Source organism: Puma concolor, chromosome C2 (assembly GCF_028749965.1).
Source record: "Puma concolor isolate L17-30 chromosome C2, mPumCon1.1.hap2, whole genome shotgun sequence".
Taxonomy (NCBI): Eukaryota; Metazoa; Chordata; class Mammalia; order Carnivora; family Felidae; genus Puma; species Puma concolor.
Window position 1 is genome coordinate 132,281,483 of NC_141675.1, and position 17,754 is coordinate 132,299,236.

Sequence of the window (17,754 nt, forward strand, 5' to 3'; positions counted from 1 at the left end):
AATCATGTTGAATGTGGACAGGGTTGAAATTCATGAGTAAATACGTAGCCATTCAGGACATACCCTACATTTCTTTCCCTTCGGAATTCTTGGCTACATTAATTAAGTGAGCTTAATCTTCCACTTTAATTGCTACCTCTCTAGTTTGTTTTGCAGCCAGAAAACCCTGACCTAGGAGTTTAAACATGTGTTGTTGTTGTTGCTGCTGCCGAGAAGTAGAAGTTCTGGCTTTGCCATTAGCTCCGGCTTTCATCCCAGAGGAGGTAATGGACTTAAATCTAATTATTTGTAAAGCTTGCTCAGATGATTGGTGGATGATAAAGCAATATATACCATTAGTCATAAGGACAGTGGCACGAGAAATGAATCTGATAGATAAGCCAAAATTTTGTGAGTAGAATTTTAGAATTCTTTGAATAGTGCTATTAAAATTGGCAAAATGCATTGATTTAGGTTGAAGTCCTTTAGTTTTCGTGGAACCCCTACAAAACTTTATTTCTTACAACACTTAGAAATTTCAGTGTGCTATAATAATTTTTCTCTTCTATCGGGTAGCATCTTCCTTGAAGGTCAGACCCATGCCTGATCTATATTTCATCTCCATGCATCTAGAATTCTGTAAGTATTCAAGGTAGCCATTCAAACATTTGTTGAGTCCACAGCCCATAGGGCACCCTTTTGCAAATTGGGAATAAAAGCACGCCTCCTCTAGGAAGATGCCACACTGCATTAGTGTGGTTGAAGTGAAAGTACTGTTTAAGTCTTAAAACACCATGTGCCTCTCTTGTCCCCATTAATTAGTCTTTTTGAAGACTTTGAAAATAGTCCCATCAATTCAGGAATGAGAAAGGATGGTTTTACCATAGGTTATTTGAAGGAAAGTAGTTCCCTATGCCAGTGTTTCTTAAATTCAGGTTCAAACAATGGATTAAGTCATTGGTGGGAAAAGTCCCATAGCATTCAAGTCTCATTTTTAGTATATCCAAAAGAAAATACATAATGTGTAATTTTTTTCTCTTCAAATGTTTGGAGATGAAATTAGGAGAATAGGATAGTTTAGGATTGATGGGCCCTTCTATAATTACCTGAATGTGCGTAGTCAGAGGTCCCCATGGTTTTGTGGAAGACTATGTAGTTGTTGCTGTACTTAAAACAACCTGTAAACTCATCATCAGCAACTCAAAAGTTATGAAAACTCAGAGCTAATGACCATACTAAATTTTGGCCGAGCAATCCAATTATGTGCTGTGCTAGATCTATTCTAGAGGCAATTAATTTTATGAAGTGAGACTTGACTCTGAGCAAAATACCAGCAGATAAGATACATGTTATATAAAGGGATGTCAATTCCTTACCTTGTTTTTTGTTTTTGTTTGTTTGTTTGTTTTGTTTGTTTTTCCTCAGTAGAAATACATTTTGTCTTGTTGAAAAACTGGATATCAGATGTCATAAATTATTTAATAGGATGTTGGAGATAAAAAGTATCGTCAGTACATCTAAATTCTTGCAGACAAATGGCCTCTAATCTGAAATTCCAAAAATAACTTCATCAATTTATTAACATTATTTTGTCAGTGCTCAGATTTGATTCTCTTTTCATACTCAGGACCCATTGTTCACAGCCAGATATTAATATATATATATATATATATATATATATTATAAATACAATATAAATATATATAAATATAAATGTATATAAATATGTATAAATTATATAATATATAAGTTATATGTTATATATAAATATATATAAATATAAATATATATACATTTAAATTAATATGACATTAAATCTATAAGGATAACCAAGGTTTATTAAAAATATATGACAAAATATGGGGCGCCTGGGTGGCGCAGTCGGTTAAGCGTCCGACTTCAGCCAGGTCACGATCTCGCGATCCATGAGTTCCAGCCCGCGTCGGGCTCTGGCTGATGGCTCGGAGCCTGGAGCCTGTTTCCGATTCTGTGTCTCCCTCTCTCTCTGCCCCTCCCCCGTTCATGCTCTGTCTCTCTCTGTCCCAAAAATAAAAATAAACGTTGGGAAAAAAATATATATATATATGACAAAATATATAAAAATTTTGAGAATGGGGCATCCTTCAAAGATCCAACCCGGCCATTTATATACAAAACATCAGTGACAAATTTTTCAGTTATTTACTTTGTCATAGATTACCTTTCTATATGGGTTCATTTTCTAACTATAAGAGTTAGCATTATTAAATGGAAAATGGTCTTCAGAAACGTGCAAGTACCATCAGTAGGAAGAAGATAGAAACAAACTAGTGGCTTCCCTCACTACCAAAATTCTTACATTTCAAAAAGACCTATTGTTCAAAGGCCAAAATTGTCCCCAAATCAATAAACAGAGGTTACCAAGGCTTAGTCATCCACAGTACAGTGGCTTGTTCAATAGGAAAGGGATTCGAAACGGAATAAAAAGAGACAGCAGCCATCTTATCCTGGCCCAATCCTTACTCACCCCCCTTCACCTAGGCCAGTACATGCCAAACAGCCACCAAAAACAACCAATAAATGAAAGGAAACTCAAAGGTCACTCGGGGTCATTATTTTCACATACCTTTGAATAATGAGAGCATCACATGTCAGCTAGAGGAGAACAAAATGTCACATTCTCCAGCTAAAGGTCAGCCTCGGTCAAAGGTCACAGAAGGGAGGCCAGGAAATAACCTAAGAGGTTAGGCCGGGTGCACAAAGAAAGGTCACCAAATGTCAATGAAAGCATGCAGCTGTTTGGAGATGAAACAAGTGAGGCGCCCTTTTGTGCTGACATCGGCTAGAAAAAATGTCTCTGCTGACATTTTTTTTTAAGCTGGCAGTTTTATAGGACATTGACATTAATGTACCCAACCCCGAATTAGCCTTTTTAAAAGCAACAGTTTGGAAGTTAAGTGCAGCAGTTTCCAAAGAGTCAGAATCATGACATTTTTATTTCAAATGATTAATCCAGCAATGGACTTCTAACACCAAATTTAGATTTCATCTGAGCTCTTTCATCGTGACAATGTGTTAGAACCAGGCCTGAGGACAGGTAGCAATCAGTAACCAGTATTTTCATATTTTTAAGAACTATTATTATTCTTTTAACTGAAAGGTGCTTGGAAAAGCCAGCCTGTTACAGGGTAGGAAGATATGAATGATTTCACATTTTACTGAGCTTGGCAGTTGGCAGTTCTTAATCTAGTAATAAAATCCATTCAAAGGAAAGAAAAAGGACTGACACATTTGCAGTTCCATTTTAAAGGAATTTGTGCAAAACATTTGCAGGCTCAATCCTTATCTGAGTATTAATCCCTTTTTTAAACTGATAATTCCCACCTGAAATGCCGGCTCTCCGAGTAACAATGTTCAGAAGCGGGGTAGTTCTTCCAAGTACTCTCCGACACCAAACTCTGCTGGAGAAAAGTTCAGGAAAAACAGGCACTCAATTTATTCAGCTACTTAACTTTCACTTGATCCCCTACTAAGTTTCAGTTTTCTGCGGGCCTGTGGGTCTGGTTGAGACACACACACACACACACACACACACACACACACACACACACCTGATACTGATCCAGCATTAGCAGCTGTTTCCAGACAATGTTAGAACATTCCACATCTATAAACATCCTTTACTAATTCACGGGCACAAGACCGTGTTTTAAATACATGATGCATTTACTTTTCCATCCTTAGGGTACCAACAAGTGGTCCCAGTTTATGACTTGGGCAGCTCCACGTTGGCCCCAAATTATTTTGAAACAGTTGTACCAACCACCTTCTTAATGCCACCCTTTTTTCAATTCTACATGTTCTTTAAGGAGAGAGCATTGTGCATTTATATACAAATTAATAATAATACAAGTTCGCATAGAAAGAAAACTGTAGAGCCCGTTTTAAAGGCAAGAGAAAACTCTCCATAAATATCTCTGTTCCGGATTCTTTTTCTTGTTTGTTCCTTCATAAAGATCCAGGGAGACTGCCAAACAATAATGTTCACCCCCGGATTATTTCAGGACTCACCCAGAGGTAAAACTACCTTCCTACCTAATGGACCCTAGACATATGAAGCCTGTCAGGAGAACATCATAAATCGTGGAGATGGGAAGGGAGGGGGCAGGGAGAGCTACACAAACCTTTTGCACTTAGGAGAAAGAGTTATTTAACACATCAGGGAAGTGCATTTAATAAATGAAGTCAGTGACTTGAACATGTCATATTCGATCTATACAGAGGTTGCTGAACTTTCCTTAAAAAGGCATTTTTATGCTGGTTGCTTTTCTTATGAAATTTTCTACACCTCTAGTGTATGAAATGGATGTGTAAGCAGCTGATTGAGAAATGGCTAAGGTCAAAGTTAATAAGGAAAGCAGAAGGTCTAAAAGCTGGCTGTCTTCTTTTCCCCTTAGAGTTCAAGAGGCTCCACATGATTTGGGCATGACATATTACTGTTTCTGACACAAAGCTTTTTTTTTTTTTAATCTGCTTTCAAATAACTGATACTTGGGCAGTAATAAATGTAGAAGGTGTTCTGTTGTTGGAATTACGAAAAAGAACTTTCTCTTTATTTTTTTAATGTTTATTTATTTTTGAGAGAGAGAAAGAGACAAAGTGCGAGCAGGGGAGGGGCAGAGAGAGGGAGACACAGAATCGGAAGCAGGCTCCAGGCTTTGGGCTGTCAGCACAGAGCCCGACGTGGGGCTCCAGAACTGGGAGATCATGACCTGAGCCGAAGTCGGACGCTTAACCGACTGAGCCACCCTGGCGGCCCTGAACTTCCTCTTTCTAATTCCATCCATGGGCCAGTCTTTTGTCTTTAAAGGTAGAATGATGGAAGGGCTAGTTTGGGGGGATCAAATATTACTTCCAATTGTCAGGCCCATACAAGCTGCAGGATGTAGAAACTGCTGAGGAACAATGAAAAAGGTGGGCATTTAGCATCAGGTGCCCTTTTGGAACACACACAAAAAAGCAAAATAATCAGCAAGTATAGCAACAAATACCAAAGAGCACAGCTAGTTTCCAAAGTGCCTTTGTATCCCCAGGAGTCTTTCTGGATCCCTTACATTTTAAGTTGTGAGCATCTCTGGGTCATTTTGTCACATAAAAAAAAAAAAGTGTAGCATCCCCATCAAATCAACAAATGGGTTTGCTGCCTCGTACAGGATTTAATTGAAACTTGGAACACACTCAGTGAGGTTCATCAGATAAACACGTGCCAAATTTAAGATTAATATTTACTCTAAAATGGATGCTATAGCTTTTCTGAAAAACTACCTCCTTCATCTTTAGATGCGATAAAGTGTAGCTTATTTGATGCTCTTGGACTTTGAAACAGAAACCACACTTTGCAGAAAACAAACATAACCCTGAATACCACAAAGAAAAAAAAAAATCTCACTTGAGTTTAGAAGATTTGCAAATGCCAGTTATCTTACTTAAGGTACGATTGACAAAAAAAAAAAAAAAAAAAAAAAAAAAGAAAAGAAAAAAGAAAATAGAAATCCTAGTACTTAGAAACTTGTATTTGCACACTTATATGCAACTTATTCTCTAAATGCCTTGAAATAATTGCCTCTTCTGCTTTATATTAACTTGACATATTTTTTTTGTCAAGTCATGGTTCTTTTTCTAGTATCTGAAAATGTGCCAAACTAAATGTCAGTGCCTCCATAAGGAAGATTTAGAGTTCTTTTTAGAGCAGATAGAAGCCTCAAATGACAAACATGCTTATTCTGAATGTCCCTCCTGCGGGTGTGACTTGCCTCAGAACAAGGTCACAGAACAACATAGCAGAGAGAGCTACAATTTGTTTGACTTGACATTCCCAGGTATTTCCCTTTGTTACCCCTGTGTCATCATTCTGTACATAGAGAGCAAGGCAGGCGCTTTCTGTCGGGTGTATCTGGCCGGTAGCCCTACGTACCACAGACAGCTGCTGTGAATTTCACTTTATGAAAAGTACCATTTGACTTTATTGCTGTTAAAGCATTGCAGGGGCAAGTTCTGAAGTCTTTCCCCGGGCCAGCCTCTGGCTGAAAAGTTCACCCCATCCTCCTCCTGGAACAACTCTTACCTAGACTTTTAGCTGAACTTTAGCGACCACGCACTGTAGCAGAGTGGCTGCTGTGACAGGCAAGGTGGGAGGTCCAACCAAGGCGCAGTCTCCTTGCGGCCATCACTCCTAAGGTAAGGGTAGGGAATGAGAGACCAGAAGTAGGAATGTTTTTGCACTCAGTCAACCTTTACTATTTACCTAGTAGAGGGCAAAACCAGTTCTCGGCATTGGGAATACGAAGTCATGAAGTCATGTTTCCAATGTTCAAGGTGTTTAACAGAATAAACTAAGGCTGGAACCCTCTGCCCTGAAGGTACTAGAGATGCTGCCTACTATTAGCCTTGGCTTCCCTCTTGGGTCACCATGACCCTGGGCACCAAGGGGACAAGCATTTATCTCAGTGAAAAGCAATTTCCTCCCTCCCTGACTCATTGCTCTCTCTTGCCTTGACCTCGCACAGTGTCAACACTGATGGTTTGGGACACATCTAAGGTAGAATTGGGGAGTTTAAGGCTATAATCTCTATATAATATATGAATAGCATAAGTTTTTTTTTTTTCCGATTCTTAATGAACTTAACATAAGTTTCTGAGCTATTCTCCCTTAGGTACATTTCCTTGATCTCATGGAATTCTAGTATGTGGAAAAGGACATTCTCTCAGACTGTTCTCAGTCTTAGCAACAAGGCTTGGCACCAAGGAGAGCTTCCTGCCCTATTCTTTGGCTCCTTTCTTGACTTTATATCACAGCATCTGAACCTCCCTGCCCCTGCCCACTGTCCACTTGTATGGCTTTGGCTGGAGACTATCCCTAGTCCTCTTTTCAACCTACTGACTTGACTTTTGTGACCTACCTATGCATTTACAAAGCAATCCCAGCAGGTTTCCACCACACATTTCCAACACTGAGAATGACACTGATTTTGATATGCAGCTACACAGCCTAGAGAAACTCCCTGAATACACCCAATCACACAATTTAGGGAAGTAAGACTTCTTTGACAGAGAGAGGGAAATGACCTATTTTAAACTAAAGTACTGAAAATTTCTACTTATTCTCATTTCAAAGGTGAAAAAGTGAAAAAAAAATGAGTCATAAAGAAAATGAATGATCTCCTCTTGTAACCCTTCCATTAGAGGAACGAACAATACTTGGGTAATGATGTTCAATTTATTCATAAGAAGACGAAAGGGCATTTTTTTCTATATGGCTCCCTTGTGAGAGGCCCTTTGGCAAGTTAGGATTTTCTAACAATGTAAGGGACAATTTCTTTATGCAAGTCTGCAAGATCCCTTTCGCTCCTTCTAGCATTTCCCCCCATCTGTTTTTCATCTTTCCCTTCTAAATGAGATGGACATCTATGTATATATGAGGTTTTTTTTTTTCCAAATACAAATGTGGAATGGCATGGAAGTCCCATATTACCTGAGCTTTAAATTGAAAACAATATTTAAGCAAGGCTGGTCTGGTCCTGGGTCCTAGTAAGATAGGGGATTCACCTTTCACAGGGTTTAAATGAAGAGATGTTAAGGACAGAATTCCTTACAGTCCTAACCCTAATGTAGACAGGGTTTCAGGAACAAATTAAAGGCTAGTGGGCCATCCAGGGACTAGTAACGTTACCATCTCTTGGGCTGAAGGGACAAAGAGAAGAAATAATGTTACTAGAACCCAGTAAAAACCAGGACCATGGGAAAAGGACTGTTCAGTTAGAACTGTAGTTTTGGAAGAACGGAGCAGCTGCCCAATATGTGGTACTAAAGCAAGGGAGGAGTAGGGAAGAAATACCCTGGTTTTTCTCTCTTCCAACCTATCCATCTCCTGCCAGTGCATCCTATGAGCCAGATACAATCAGTCATCTGACAACAAACAGAGCTTCTGCAAGGGTTAACCTCCTGAGGCACAAAGCAGAGAAGAGATGGGTGGGGAATGAGTTTGCAGTGAGGAGCACCAAACTTCCCCTTTCAGCATTTAGGGACTAGAATGAATTCATTATAGGGTCTATAACTAACTGGCAGGAATTTAGAGAAAACTCTATGGAAGGCAGGTGGTATAGACTGAATTGAACCCCTTTCTCCCCAAATTCCTATGTCGAAGTCCTAAGCCCCAATGTGACTGGATCTGAAGATAAGGACTTTAAGAGATAATTAAGATAATTTAAATGAGGTCACAAGGATGGGGTCCCAATCTGACCAGATTGTGGCCTTATAAGAAGAGGCAGAGAGAGAGAGAGAGAGAGAGATTTCTCTTTCTCTTCTCCATGTGTGGACACAGAGAGAAGACAGCTGTCTCCAAGCCAGGAAAAGAGTTCTTGCCAGAAAATAAATCAACCAGCACCTTGATCTTGGACTTCTCAGACTCCAGAGCAGTGAGAAAATAAATTTTTATTGTTTATGACACCCCGTCTATGGTATTTTGTTATGGCAACCTTAGTAGACTAATACAGCTGGGCCACGTGTTAGATAGAGAGAGAATACAGGCTTTGAGACACACAGACCAAGATATTAAGGGTGATTCTCTCACTTACTAGTTGTAGATCACAGGAAATCTCTGAGCCTTTTTTCTGCTTTGAACAGTGAGGACACTAATTTCTCCATCACTGGGCTTTTAAAAAAAAAAATGCCATTTCTTCTTGTACATTTTCCCTCTAGTATATATTCCTTTTCCCTGAGATGCATCCTTTAGAAGACCCTTTAGTAAGAGATTAGTGCTAAAAATTCAGTGTTTGTATGTCTGATAAAAACTTTATTTCAACTAGCTTCACAACATGTATAGTTCTTTGATAGTTATTTTCTTTACTTTTTGAAGATAGTTTTCATCATCTTCTGGCTTCCATTCTAGCTTCTGTCATTCCTTGGTAGGTGTTTTGTCTGTGCTCCTTTATCTTTGGCAAGCTGCAATGTCACTAGGCGTGTCTCCAGGTGTGTGGTGGGAGCTGTTGCTCTACAAGGTTTCAAGGAGTTTTCCTGAATCTGTGTTCCAGTCTGTTGTCAGTATTGGAAAGTGCTACTAAATTACTAGTAGCAGCCATTATTTCTTTCTATGCTGACATCTCTATTTTCCATATTCTTTTGTAGAATTCTGACCAGGCACGATCTAGACCTTCTAACTTTAACGCTCCTTGACCTCCATTTTATGTTTTCTTAATATTTACACATGTTGTATTCTGAAGCCATTTCTTCTGCTCTATTTTCCAATTGTAAATTTCTCCTTCAGCTCAGTCTGATACGCTATGTAAACGTTCCTTTGAGTTTTTAAATTCAGTAATTATATTTTTTCGTTGCTAGAAGTTCTTTTTTAAATTAGATCTTCCTGATCAATTTCGTATTTTTTTTTAATTTTTTATTCATATGCTTGATGCCTTCCTTTGGAAAATTTAAACATATTGGACATGTTTTTATACTCTCAATTCCATAATTCCAACATCTGAAGCCTTATGAACCTGATTCTGCTCTCTGTTGTCTATGCTACTTCTTGGCCTTGGTGCTTTATTTCCTGCGGCATTTTGCTACTCTTGTTGTGAGTTCAGGCTTGATGACGTTTTTCTATGAGACTATTCTGAATCCTACAGAGTGTATTTCCTCCAGAAAATATTTGCATTTCCTTATGCCATTCTTCAGCTGGTGCTACCAATAAAGGGGTGATGTAAATTTAGAACATCAGCCCACATTGGGTCAGCCTTGTGATTGTGAATTCTCAGGAGAGGTATTTTGCGGGGGGTTAGTTTCTTTTAATTGAAGTAAAATTCACATAAATAGAAAATTAACTATTTTAAGCGTGCATTCCATGACATTTAGTACATTCACAATGTTGTGTAACTATCCCTTCTATCTGGTTCCGAAACATTTTCAGCACCTCAAAAAGAAACCCTATGCCCACTAAGCAATCACTCCTCATTATTCCCTCTCCCCACCCTGTAGAAACCATAAATTTGGTTTCTGCCTCTGTGGATGTACCTATTCTGGATATGTTGCATAAATGGAATCATCAGTATGTGATGTTTAGTGTCTGACTTCTTTCATTTAGACTGATATTTTCCAGGCTCATTCATGTTCTATAATAGGTCAGCACTTCCTTTTTTTTTTTTTATGTCTGAATTCCATTGCATCTACATACCACAACTTATTTACCCATTCATCCCTTGATTGACATTCTGGTCATTTTTACCTTTGACTACTGTGAATATCACTACTAGGAACATTCGTGTTCAGGCTATTGTTTGAATATCTGTTTTCAGTTCTTTCCGCTATATACCTAGGAGCAGAATCGTGGGTCATATAGTAAATCTATGTTTAACTTTCTGAGGAACCACAAAACCATTTTCCACAGTGGCTGTATCATTTTCTATCACCATGAGCACAGGGTGAGATTTCCAATTTTTCCATATTCTTGCCAATACTTGTTATTTTCTCTTTTTGTTTATAACTATTCTATGGGGTATGAAGTGATATCTCACTGTGGTTTCAATTTGCATTTTTTAAATGACTAATGATGCTTAACATCTTTTCATATCCTTGTTGGCCATTGTATACCTTTGGGGTATCATTTGCCCATTTTTTAACTTATTTTTTTCTTGTCATTTTGTTGTTGAGTTGTGAGAGTTCTTTATGTATTCTGGATACTAGGCCTTTATCAGATACTTGATTTGCAAACATTGTTACCATTCTGTACTTTGTATTTTCACTTTTTGATAGTGTGTTTTTATGCACAAAAAACTTTAATTCTGATGAAGTCCAATTTATCTAATTTTATTTGCTTGGGCTTTTGGTGTCATGTCTAAGAATCCATTGCTAAATTTAAGATCAAGATTTACCTGCATGTTTTCTCTTAAGAGCTTTGTAGTTTGGGTTCCTATATTTAGGTAGTTAATCCACCTCAAGTCAGTTTTTGTATACGGTGTGAGGTAATAGTCTGACTACATTCTTCTACATGTGGATATCAGGTTATCCCAATACGATATGTTGAAGAGGCTATTCTTTCCCCCATTGAATGGTCCTAGTACCCTTGTTGAGAATGACTTGTCCATAGCTGTATGGGTTTATTTCTGACTCAATTTTATCAATTGGATTATATGTCTATCCATACTCTTGATTACAGTAGCTTTGCTACTACAAAGTTTGAAATCCAGTATATGTCCTCTAACATTGTTCTTTTTCAATAATGTTTTGGTTATTCGAGGTCCTTTGTAATTCCATTTGTATTTGAGAATCAGCTTTTCCATATCTGCAAAAAAAATGCCATTGGAATTTTGATAGGGATTGCATTGAATCTGTAGGTTATTTTGGGTAGTATTGACATCTTAACAATATTGTCTTCTCTTTCATGAATATTAGATATCTTTCCATTTATTTACATATTATTTATTTTAGAAGTATTCTGTAGTTTTTAGCATAGAAATTCAATGTCTCTTGGTTAAATTTATTGCTAAGTATTTTGTTTTCTTTAATGCCATTATAAAAAGAATTTTTTAATTTTATTTTCAGATTGTTTGTCGTTTTGCATGTTGATCTTATATCCTACAACTTTGATGAATTTCTTTATTAGTTTAGTTTAGTTTTTTTTTCTTTAATTTTGTATTTTCCCTCCCTTCACCAAGACAAAATACAGAGTCAATTACCCTGGATGACAACTTTTACAACCCAGGGTTATTTTGTTTTGTTCTGTTTCTAGATAACCATTTCACTAAGAATCTTTTTGGAGTTCTAGCTTTTAAGAAGTTCTGACCCGATTCTCCATCTTTAGAAATCCTAGGTCTTGTCTAACAATTACATGTAGTATAATAATAGCAAGGTTCCTGCTTAGATGATTCTAGAAATCTTTGCTCTGGGTTGCTACTTCAGCTTAGTATGATTTTTCTCATCATCTCAACAATATGAGTGAGTGCAGTTGTGTTTGCACACGTGTGTGCATTTTCTTCAGCATTTTAAATGTTTCTCAATAGATGGGTTTCACAGCATGTTTTCTCTACTGCATTGCCTGGAATGGAAGTTTCACTCAGAGAATTTTTGTGGGAATTAAAAGAGATACATTTACAAAAAGCCTTAAGAGGGGACCAGTCACATAGTTCCCACTCAATAGATTTGTATGAACTACATATTTATTTGTGTTGTCCCAAAATTTATGTGTTGAAATCCTAATTTCTAATATGATGCTATTGGAAAGTGTGGCCTTTGGAAGGTAATTAGGTCATGAGGGGGAGATCCTTTATGAATGGGATTAATGCCCTTATAAGAAGGGGTCAGAGAACTAGCTCACTTTCTCTGCCATGTGAGGACGCAGAGAAGACTGCTGTCTATAAATCAGGAAGCTAGTCTTCATCAGACACCAAATCTGCTGGTGCCTTGATCTTTGACTTCCTAGCCTCTAGAACTGGGAGAAATAACTATTTTTTAATCTGCACAATCTATGGTGTTTTTGTCATAGATACTCAAATTGACTAAAACAGATATAATTTCAGTAATATGTATGTATATATTACAGAATATGCAAGATATGCAAAATGATATATTGGTTATTTTAGCTTTGAAATATGAGTAACTTGAAACAACTGTTGTGGGAAATTGAGTGTAAACTTGAATCCTGCTTAAGATGTCTGATTTTACTTGAAGCGGTCCCTCAAAGTTCACCACTCCCCTCCAGTTTCCCCCTATAAAAAGGTTCACTGATCTGGATGACAACAATGGTGTTAAGAACATTGTATTATTTGTGCTGTGCCTTGTAGAAATGAACATTCTGGTTTACCACTTTAATTTACATATTTTACCATTGTCCATTATTTAGTGTTGAGGCAAAACCAACTCAAATAACCTGAAGCTATGTTAAAATATTTTCCTCTGCAGATGTCTATGCCCAAAAGCACGAGAACCCTCAAAGAAAAGCAGAAGAATTAACTTCCAAGGTAACTCCTACAGAGTATCTATAATAGGCAACCTCAGCCTAAGCCAACACAATGAGAGTCCGGGAGAGAGATAATTTCATCATGAAAATGACCAAAGTGGGACTTTAAAGTGAATTGAACCTCTAGTCTTCAAAGTAAAGCTTCTGTTAAAGCAAACTGCAAATGCCAGTTACTTATTGATCCAACCCAAGCATTGGTTATCTTGTGTCTGTTCACCTCTCCATCCCCGATTTCTACCTTCTGGAAGTTTAAGAAAAAAAATTTTCTATGTTTATAATGCTTTTCATTCCGAATAGTTAGCTCTTCAATTGGTTATCCACATGCTTTATATGTAATGATTTTTTAAATGTTAAGAGATATTTTTATCAAATAGATCAATTACATCTTAATGCTGATAAAAGTAATTTTTATTTGATGTCTGGTAAAAGGCTCATATACACAATCACACTACTTATTTTTTACCACTTGTAGGGATAAGCTGTTCCATCTACTTACTACTTTTGTCCCATTAGCAGCAAATGTCATTGTGTGCCTTTGGGTTTAAAATATTTAGGGCTTTCTTTTGCTTTCAGACTTCTTGCTGTTACTATAGTTTGGGTCAGGCTTACTGTACATGAATGCAATAGTTATATCATTATATTATAAGAAGCTAATTGTATTGCTTGTGCTAATGAATTATTCATGGCATAATCACATAAATTCAATCCACGCTGATGCTTTATTTTGCATACTAATTTGAACATGGTGCATTTTTCACATTTTGATCTAAAATGATCTCAGATAATGACCGGCTTGTGGATATAGAGGTTTACATTGACTTCAATATTCCTTTTTTTCTCTAAACATTGCTCTATAATGCGTATACTTCACCAGGGTGATATAGGTCATTCAGAGTCAGAGACCTGCTAATAATTTCCTTTAAGGCCTTCCAGTTATTGCTTATTCACAGGATTTCCAAGAGAATTTCCTCAGCACAAGTATTGTGTTACCGAGGACCTCTAAAAAGCAGACATTCCTTCTTCTGTCTTTTCCTTATAACTCACGATTCCCAAACTCATCACCCTCTCTAGTCTTCCTCAAGTTCCTGTACACTCCATTTAATTGCCTTCTCTGACTTGCACTCTTAATCCATTCATGCCAACAAATCACTCACGGATAATGCTGAAGTTTTAGGTATGGAGTAATGACTCGCTATTGACCAGTGGCTGTGTATGTGAACTGTTTTCTTTGACTCGTCCTTCTCACCTCAAACCCTCACACAGTTATCAGATTAATTCTTCCACAACCACTGATTGCAGCCCGTGCCTCCTCTGCCCTGAAATCTGCTATGACTTATTACCCAATACCCATGTTAAAACAGCTCTGCTTGGCTTTCAAATTTTTCTAGAACAGCTCTTCTTCCTAGTGATCTTATTTCTTCTTCCATTCTACTTAGACCAGTCTACCTATTGCTTCAGAAGCATAGCAAGGTTATACCACTTGCTACACCTTTGTTTACTGCACCTGCAATTCCCTAAGTTTCCTTGTACATATGAAATGCTGGCCATTTTCTCAAGGATCAGCACAAATGCAGTCTAGGCTGTGAAGCATTCTTGAACTATCACTGCGTTCGATGATTTTACCTAATTCCCCTTACACCTGCCATACTTCAGCATTTTATTATATGCTTTTTCGTTGCTTTTACTCTTTATTTTTGCTTCTTGTTCGTGTTCACTTCTGTTTCATGTGTTTCAATTTTATCTTCCTAACAAGATTATAAGCCTTTTGAGAGTCTGCACCATACCATATGTTAATTCTATTTCTCCCTTTGAATGGAATGGATAAATTCTTGCTGCCCAGTAGAATCTAACACATCATAAGTGATAATAAACATTTATTTTATTTGACTCATTTTTAATGCCTATCAGGTGTTGCCATGCACCTAATACCATTAAAGAGGATCCAAATGACCCAGCTATATTTCACATTGTGGGTAGCAACTGTAAGCAAACATATTTACCATGAAATGGAGTCGTGACTTTTATTTATGAGAGTCCAGAGGTGGAAATATCTTTAACATATCTTTCCTGAATTGGAAGTATCTAACACTGACCTTTTGGATGTGAGAATGATTTGCTGCATGATCTGCTACCATTTGATTACTGGGGTGGATTTAGTTCATCGGCCAGGCTGGCCAGGTGTTCCTTTTATTTCTGGATGCTGGAGCTGTGAGGCAGAATCAAGAGGATGAGCATCTCACTCGGAGGAGAAGGTATTTCAACCATCTTTATATGTACTAAAAAGTAGTATCTATTCCTAGCTATTACACAGACTGGCAACGTTTTATTTTAGTCCTTGGATTTCAATGCCTTAAATTAATGAAAAGATGATTTTTAAAATAGTAAAGTTGCCTTGGAGATATGCAAGAGGTAGATTGCAAAAGGGAAGTTAGACACCATGTCTATCTTATTTTGCTGGTATCCCCAGAGTACAGCCCAGTGTCTGGCACCTAATAGATGCTCAGTAAATGTTGCTTGGAGACATCAATGGGAATATACATTTATGTGTAACTCAAGTATTGTGGACTCCACCCTCTGGTGTGTACAGAGATCTTCTCATTGATATTAATATTCTACATTTATTTTCCTGAACTATCTTCCTATTTAACTGTAGGAAGTCAAGTAAAGTTTTGTAGAGCTTCCTTCCTCAAATATTTCTCACATCTTCAGGAGCACTTGTTAGTATTTATTGCTTGCTGCCATGGTTCGAACGTCAGAAATTTTCTGTCTTTGGCCCTTGGATCCATGGAAAAAATGCTTTAAGGTTAAAATACTGTTTCCATGACCATTGTCGTCATGGCCACCAGGAAAATCTCCCATGCAATGTGTCAGTTGAAATTGGGTCTATGCCTCTATGACTGAAGGTGAGTGGTCATGAAGTAGTAAAAAATATGCCCATCTATCTTAGGCTCAGCTAGGGCTCCTATAGCAATTTTGCTTGAGCCCCAAGTGTTAGGGCACTCAGCACCCCAGCACGCTCATTCACCCCCCACATAGCTAGGGAGCCAGGATCCCAAAGGTGCAATCCCAACAGCAAGACAACGAGTAGTAGGTTGAGATTCTGCTCCCATCACTGTTTCCCTGCCTGCACTCCATGGACAATCTCGCATTACAATGTCACTGAAATCAGAACTGACACCGTCTGAAATGCAAGATATTTCTTCTCTCCTTCTGGAAAATCTGCCATGCTTAGTATATGATTCAAAGACAAAACTCCCATTGGCACCCATGCAAACTGAGAGATAAATTGTTTCTTCTCTGGTCTAACAAGCTAAGGATCCTAGAACTAGGCTGCTTGAGCTCTAAAGTGTTATCCTATTTGATGGCTCATTCAATTGACATGTGAATTAGAATTAGTGAATTAGTTGGTCTACTTAGCTAATCAGCTGGCAAACTATACCCACATCCACTGGCTCCCTCCCTGCCCAGGCCCTATTGCTGATTCTGGAGCACTGGATTTGGCCACACCTTTCCTTCCTTTCTTTGGTTTCTGAGCTCATTCACTCTCACCTCCTATCCACCACCAATATGGCGGAATCCTCCTGGTGGATGCATTTAAGTCTTTCCTACACGCAGCTCTTACACAAAGGAGTGGACACAACTGTAAGTAAAATAATGCCTAATATAAACGGCCGGAGTTCCACTATTTTAGAAGTAAATGTGAAACAAAATGCACAAAACACCTCACAGTGTAACAGGTCCATGGTTTGAGACTACTCAACTAGAAGAAAAATGCTGGTGAGGACTTTAGTGATAGATACTGTTCACTGTAAAACACATCCCAGGTGGTCCCTGCATTGCAGGGGTAGATGCCAGAGGATCAAGGAACGCTGTAGATCTACTCATTTTGTCTTTAAGTAAAACCTTATATGAAACCTTTGTAGAGTTGGCTGAACTTTTTAGGTGATATTGATGTAGGAAACAAAAGCAAAAGAGAAAATTAAATTTCCTTTCTACCTACAGCCCACTAACAAGTCCTTGAGACAGCAGAGTGACATTCCTCTAGGAACTCAGCTGCCTTGATGGGGACACTTTGCTAAGGCCAAAAGGCAACCTTAGTTTAAAATTATCTTGACTTCCAAGATCCTGCAACTCTACTTTAACATATAAAAACTCCTTTTGGAAATTTCGTTTACCTCAATCCCTCAAATATATGTGAGCAATCATCTTCCAAGCATATGGCCCACTGATATACATCTGAAGGGTCTTATGACTGAGTTTTTACTAAACAGTAATAAATGACCTTTTCCTGACAATAGCTAGTGCCCTCAGAATCCTGGAAACCTTGCTTCCAAAACCTTAGAGATTTATGCTGTCCCTAACCCCCTCCCAACCCAAAGTTATATAATTGGTCATTCTTCACAACTCAAGTGCAGCTCTTTTTCAGCCCATGGGTCCTGTCCCTGTGCTTTAATAAACCACCTTTTTGCACTGAAGAAGTCTCAAGAATTCTTTCTTGGCCATCAGCTCTGAACCCCAACATTTCTACATCAACAAGAGGTCATGGTACTTTTCTTTCATCAAGAATGGAAACAAAAGTTAGGAGATAGATATTTTTCAAAGAAAAAAATGAAGGCATACAAAATATCAGTGTCCTGGATGCGAGACTTCTGTCCTATTAGCTGTCAGGTAATTTAATAGATTAGCGGCAGAAGAGGCAGAATAGAAAACCATCCTCTGTATATGGCTATAGACAATTGGCATGAAGTGAAAGGGACATTATAAGATTAAGAACTACAAAGTAACCTCAGATG

General features: G+C 38.0%; 1 long non-coding RNA gene across 1 annotated transcript; it reads right to left on the minus strand.

Moving 5' to 3' along the window:
- Positions 1–1,404: 1,404 nt before the first annotated feature.
- LOC147577539 (uncharacterized) lies at positions 1,405–6,192 on the minus strand. The gene is made up of 4 exons (XR_015255855.1): positions 6,083–6,192; positions 3,343–3,419; positions 2,585–2,694; positions 1,405–1,526 (listed from the first exon to the last, which is right to left on the minus strand). It is a non-coding gene; the product is annotated as an uncharacterized LOC147577539 (long non-coding RNA).
- Between the last annotated feature and the right edge of the window lie 11,562 nt (positions 6,193–17,754).